We start from the raw sequence: 6,655 nt of genomic DNA on the forward strand, positions 1-6,655 counted from the left end.
AATATGCCATGGTAGTAACAAATTCACTCCAAATTGAAAAATAAAGAAGTCCAAGAGCCAGACGTAGAGAAACACTGACTTAATCAAAGACTGACGATTGAAACAACCAGGGTTTCACAACCAGGTATGTTTCACACATCAGAACAAGGTGTTATGATGTTTTGTTTCCCCCAGTGGAGGGAGGCTGGGGGACAATTGTTTCAGCAAATGGTTGACAATGTTGGGAGACAACGCAGTGTTTGCTGGGTAACTGGATTATAGCTGGAAATTAATCATCCATGAAATGTGGAAAAACAGCCAAGTCCACACAGCGTGTTCCATGGACCACATCTACTACCAAGAAGAAGAAAGAAAGAAAGAAATGGATTTTCTGATTCCAATTTAAAAAAAGAAAAAAGATGAAGAAAAGACACCACCCAGCAGCTAATTACTCACAGGCCAATGCCTGCACTAGCTCAAATGCAAAAGCTGACATGATAAAATGTTAGCATCTTTCGATCTGCTGTTAATAAAATGTCGTACAAAGGCACAGAGGAGTTTTACATCTGCTCACAGGATGCTGTACAGCTTAGAGAACCCTCCCCAGGCCGCCTACCCAACTGCTCACTTGTCAGGGCTGGCATGGGATCCCTGGTCCTGGGCTTGGGGGGAGAAGCTGCATGGTGTGGAGTGTGAACAGCTCCAGAATGGATAAGAGGTGATGCCAGAGCCTGACTGCACAGACACCCTCTGCAGACCAGCCAAGGGTCTCAATGCAAAGGGGTCAGTGTGGTGGGCCTGCTTGAGAAGGAAAGCTCAGCAGGAGAAACCTTTAAGAAATTAAGTTAGCAGTAATAGCCAAAGATTGGAGACAACCTAAATGGTTCTTAGTAGGATTAAATAAAGTGCATCGATTCAATGAAATACGACACAGCTGCTAACAAGAATGATGAAGCTGTGAGGATCTTCAAGCCCTAATACAGAAGTTCATAACTGGGATCCTAGGGAGAATTAAGAGCTCTGTGAACTTGTATGGGGAAAAAAAATTCACGTCTTAATTTTCACTAGCCTCTAACCATAATTCAAGGTTTCCTTCAATTATGCATGTAGGCCCCAAACCCCAGTAGAATTAGCTGTGACTTGGTCACTGATAGAAATCACAGATATTCTCGTATCACTTTACAGTTGTTGCAAGTATCTCAAAAGATCAATGATATCACTACTTTGAAACTATTAGTAGTGATGAGACCCACGGCTAGACCTGTTATTTAATGTATTAGTCAAGAAATACATGTATTACTAAACCCCAGACGTATTTCTTTATTTTGACAAGTGAATTAAACCTAATTGGCTTCCTCTGTAACCTTATGGGTTTTATTTTATCCACTTAAAACACTACTCTGAGAAGGGGTCATAGGCTTCATCAAACTAACAAAAGGGTCCATGCCACAGAAAAAGGCTCAGAAACCCTGATCTGGTGTCAATGAACAGAGTAACATGCAGAACAGTGTGACCGTTTGTGTGTGTGTTTAAAACACAGATCAATGGAAACAGAATAGAGAACCCAGAAATAGGCCTACATAAATATGCTCAACTGATTTTTGACAAAGGTGAAAAAACAATTCAGTGGAGGAATGTACAAAAATATGCTGTGCATAAAAATTAATTCAAATGTAAAATGTAAAACTGAATCTGAATAAACTGGGTGGATTGTATCAAGATCAATAGTCTGGTTGTGATATTGTAGTATAGTTTTGCATAGTTTACCCTTGGGGGAAACTGGATATATGGTACAAAAGATTTCTTTGTATTATTTCTTATAACTGCATATAAATCTATAAGTATCTCAAAATTAAAGTTAAATTTTTAAAAAAGCTTATATACATATAAATCACCTCTGGAAGGAGACACAAAAAAAGAGGAATGCCTCCAAGGGAAAGAAATTAGGATAAGTAACAGAGGTGGGAAAGAAATACCTGTTTTTGGCTTACACTTTTAAATTATTTACCATTTTAATGCATTACTTATATTCATAATTAATTATTTATTTTCAAACCACAACAAAGCCTGGAGAAGGATGAAGAAATGGCCATGAAATGAAATTATCTTAGTAAAAATCAAAACCATTTCCTAGGTTACACTTGAATTAAAAGCACTAATACTTAAAAATTTCCCACCTACCTTGCGAAAGGATCAAGACTTAAATTTTAAAATACTGTTAATGCTCATGTTTAAAAAAAATCAACTTCACGCTTCTTTGTTCATCATTTTCAAAATGAAATTAAAGAGTTTGGAAATTTTTAAAAGTGATTTCATTCCTTGTGTAAACCCTAAACTAGTTGTTCTGTGTATTCACCCTGTCCAGACTCACTGGAGCAAGTCCAGGGTGCAGGGGGACCACTTCCCCAAGACTTGCAATTCCCCCTCTCTGAGAGCAGGAAAGCATAATGTGCTTAGGAACTCAGCTCTGGACTCAGGTGAACTTGAATTTAACCCCAACTCTGCCACTTACGAACAGTGTGACTGAGGACAAGGACCTAACCTCTGTAGGCCTCAGTTCTGCCATCTGTCAGATGAGATCCCATGGTGCTGGCCTGAGGGCTCGCAATGAGGACTCAGAAAGAATATGTGGAGAGCTCTCAGCACAGTGCCTGGCACGTGAGTGCACCACGATGTATATATAGAGGCACAGCGGGGGGCCTTGGTGATTCTTAGCCTCTAACAGGGTCTCAAAGAAGACACTGCCTTCAATCATCCAATGGCACAAGTACCATATACACTGTGCACCAAGAGGTAGCATCAGTGGGGGGATGTCACATAAGCACTCGTCTGAACCAATGTTACTAGGGGAAAAAGGAAGGCTTGGAGAGGTTATGTGGTGAGCCCAAGAGCACATAACTAGGAAGAAGCAAGGAGGAAGAGCAGGGTCCTAAGACCCTTGGCCTTGGCTCATTCTAGGGTCTCTGAGCAGCTCCCCAGTAAGATGGGCATAAGCCCAGGCCCACCAAGACAGCAGCGCCCAGTAGTAGAAGGACCTGCAAGAATCCCCACGGCTTTAGGGAGAGGACCTCAACCCCTGCCCTAGGCCCCAAGGGCACATTTTGTCTCCAAGAGGGTGCAGGGCACCCCTGCCCCACTCTCCAGAAAAACTGGGAACATCAGGGCTTCTCTCCAGCGTGGTCTGAGGGACCCAAATCCAGAGACGCAACCTTATAAGATACCCCTTCCCACCTTGCTCTATTCCAGACACAATAGCAAGTGTTCAGCCAATCTCAGCTCACACAATGGGGCTCACGGTGAACCCATGCACACTGGGAGCTCAGACAACAGATGTTGACCACCTTCCGGCCCAGTGGGAGATTATACCTGAGACCCCGAGGGCTCTTCCCAATGACTTACCATGATGCCAACTTTAGGATTCTCTCAGGGAGTCTTGCATGCTACCGTTAGTGGAATGGCCAGTGGTTTGAGGAGGCAGTGTCCTCATGCTGCTCTCCCTATGCTGTGCCAGAACTTGCCCAGAAACTAGCATGCGTTCACGTGCCCCATGTTCAAAAAATCTCAGGATGGTAACTCACGGCAAAATGGATATTAAAAACCCTATAACTGGTGCCCAGGGGTGTATGCTGCCCTCTCCACACCTTTGTCCACACTTCTGCCTGGGGCTCTGCCACTTACAGTGTGGCTTTGGGCAAATCACTCTCCCCCTCTGTGCCTAGCTTCCCTTTATAAAATGGGGTTGATAATGCACCCCTTGCATGGGTTGTGGTGAGGATTAAATGAGGGAAGGCCTGCAGGGCTTGGCACACAGTATAGTTTCAGTGAAGGTTGACTCTGGTCCTCTGACCCCCTGTGTAACGTCCCAGCAGATAGAGTGAAAGGGTAAGGCAAAAGATGCCGCAGCGGGTGGCCAAAGGCAGGGCAACTCAGCCCTTCACGGGGAAGTCCACAGGATACCCTGGAATTCATCCATTCATTCCGCAGCATGCACTGGATGACAACTGGGCTAACCAATGCCACACCCCACACTAGGAGCTGGGGCAGAGACACACAAGCCCTTGTCACTGCATCCGGGAAGCTCAGACCTATGGGTCACCTACTCCGTGGGATCGCCTGCGCGACAGAGGGCAGCAGAGGGCCGGAAGGCCCCGCAGAGCCTTATGCAGGCTGAGGCCGAGATGCAGGTGAAGCTGGAAGGAGCCTAGGCATAGGACTCCCCATGCACAGAAGTCCCAAGGAAAGACAGCAGGGGAATACGCTGAGGGATACAGGGCTGGGGGTGGGGTGGTGTCCGAAGACAAAATTAGGAGGGCATCTATTTCACAGACAGGGCTGCGCAAAGACAAGCCCAGCTCGTAATTTTGATTTCCCAGGAAAATTCCAAATCTCAGGAGGGCGCCTCAAGCCTGGCACTGCAGAAAGCTCTCGTTCCCCCGGCCCCGCGGGAAGAGACCCGGCAATACGCCCGCGCTCCTCCGTGCACGCTGGTCGCTAGGCAACAGGCCCCGCCTCCGCAGCCATCCCGCTTCCGCCAGCCCCGCCCGCAGCTGTTGCTGGCGCGCCCTCTACCGGCGGTGGCCGCCCCGTGCACCCAACGTCAAGGAATGCTGGCCGGTTGCCTTCCAGAACATTCTCTGGTTTATAGCCAAACCTCTGCCATTTAGGATGCAATGCTGCCAGGCCGCTGGTCTCTCCGCTTTCCATCCTTTCCTGCCTGGACCTGGCTGACCCCACACCCTCCAGGACCTGGGCAGGGCCAGCCACTGAGGGAGAGGCTGGAGAGGTAGGTAGGCAGGTCCGGTTGAACATGTTGGTCCTTACTCTAAGAGCAGTAGGGAGCCACGGAAGGCTGGTGAGCAAGGGCATCAACATGAGCAGATCTGGTTTTTCAATGCTTATGCTGTTGCTGCTGGAGGATAGCCTGGAGGAGCAGGGCATTCGGGGAGTGGGGACTACACTGACTGGAAAGACTACAGGGAACAGGTCCACCACCACCAGGGTAAGTAACCAGGGTAAAAGCCCACAGGAACAGGGAAGGACAGGCTGGGGGCTCTCACAATTGGGGTTCATACAGGGGGCAGGCTCCTGCCCCACAGTTGGTCTTTCCACCCCAGCAGGTGCCTCCAAGGCCCCAGGAACGATGCTGACCAACCTCCGGTGCTTCGTCAAATCACAGGACTATAGAACTGAGAAGTCCTCCCTGTCCTGGAGTCCTGGGGGCACAGACTCCCACAACAGGACATTATTCTCCTCAGAAGGCCACAGGATCCCCATCTCAAACCCCACAGCTTTACTAGATAGCCGGCTTCCTTGCATTGGTCTGGAATAGTGTGGTCACAAAGACTGTCTCATTCTTCTCTGTGTGCTGATCAGAAACAGGAAAACAGCTTTATTTGATTAATGCAGCTTGGTTGAAAAATCTTTGAAAATGTGGAGTCTAGGATAAAAGTGTGATGAAAAAGTAATGTTACCGATCCAGCCCTGCCTGGCCGTACTGGCAGGTCAGGGTCTGGTTAGGGAAGGGTAAGGCTAAGTGGAACCAGCAGGTGGGCCTTCTCCCACCCTCCCAGGGTCCTACAGCACTGTGGCCTCGGGTGCCAGCCCAGCAATGGGGTGACTGACAGTTTCGGCCTCTAAGCCAGTTGAGTCCAAATCACTGCATCATCAGATCCAGGCTGAAGCCAATGCTGACCTGCAGGCCTCAGGCCTCAGCATGCTTAGGTTGCCCTGCTGAAAGCGTGTCTGTAAAGCAGTAACTAAAAAATTCCCATGGCAGTGCCTGCTCCAGTGCCTTCCAACAGGGCAGGCCCAGGCCCTGGACCCCCTGCCATCACACTGATGTAAGAGAACAGTTAGGGGATCACTTCTCAGTGATCCCCCTGCTACCTCTCCTAGGAACTAGGAGGTTGCTTGGACACCCCCGCCCACAGGTAAGTCAAGAAGTAGGTCAGCTTGTTCTCCTGGGTACCAGCCCCTTACCCTGGAATCCTTCACTCCACATCCCCTCCCCTCTTTCTGCACCTGTACTGGGAGTACCCATTTCTCTTCACCTAACTCATTCTTGCCCTTTAAGATGCAGTTGAGGCCCTGACTCCTGCAGGAAGCTTTCTCTGACTACCCCCACAGCCTGTCTACCTCTCTCTGTTCTAGTACCAATTCTGTGGTACTCTTTTCTGTCTCTTCTACTAGACTCCACGCTTCTCATGGGCACAGCTGGGGATTGTTAGGTTCTGAATACAGTTGAGACACAGGATGTGTTTTAAAGAAACAAATGAAACCAAGGAAAGAGGCCCAGGACCCTAAAACAGCAAAATGGGATCAAGTTCTTTTTTAAAAAAAAAAAAAACCATGCAGAGACCCTTTGCAGAGACCATGCAAAGAGCTAGAGAAGGGAAACTAAAAGAAATCTTTACATTTTATGTGTCTACATGAGATTTCCTTAAAAGGTCTCTACTGCTTAACATACTAACAGTAATAAAGAAAGTAAAGAAGTCTATTAAACGCTGGGCATGGTGGCTTACGTCTGTAATCCTAGCACTCTGGGAGGCCGAGGCGGGTGGATTGCTCAAGGTCAGGAGTTTGAGACCAGCCTGAGCAAGAGCGAGACCTCCATCTCTACTAAAAATAGAAAGAAATTATCTGGACAACTAAAAATATATATTGAAAAAATTAGCTG

Source organism: Lemur catta, chromosome 3 (assembly GCF_020740605.2).
Source record: "Lemur catta isolate mLemCat1 chromosome 3, mLemCat1.pri, whole genome shotgun sequence".
Lineage (NCBI taxonomy): Eukaryota > Metazoa > Chordata > Mammalia > Primates > Lemuridae > Lemur > Lemur catta.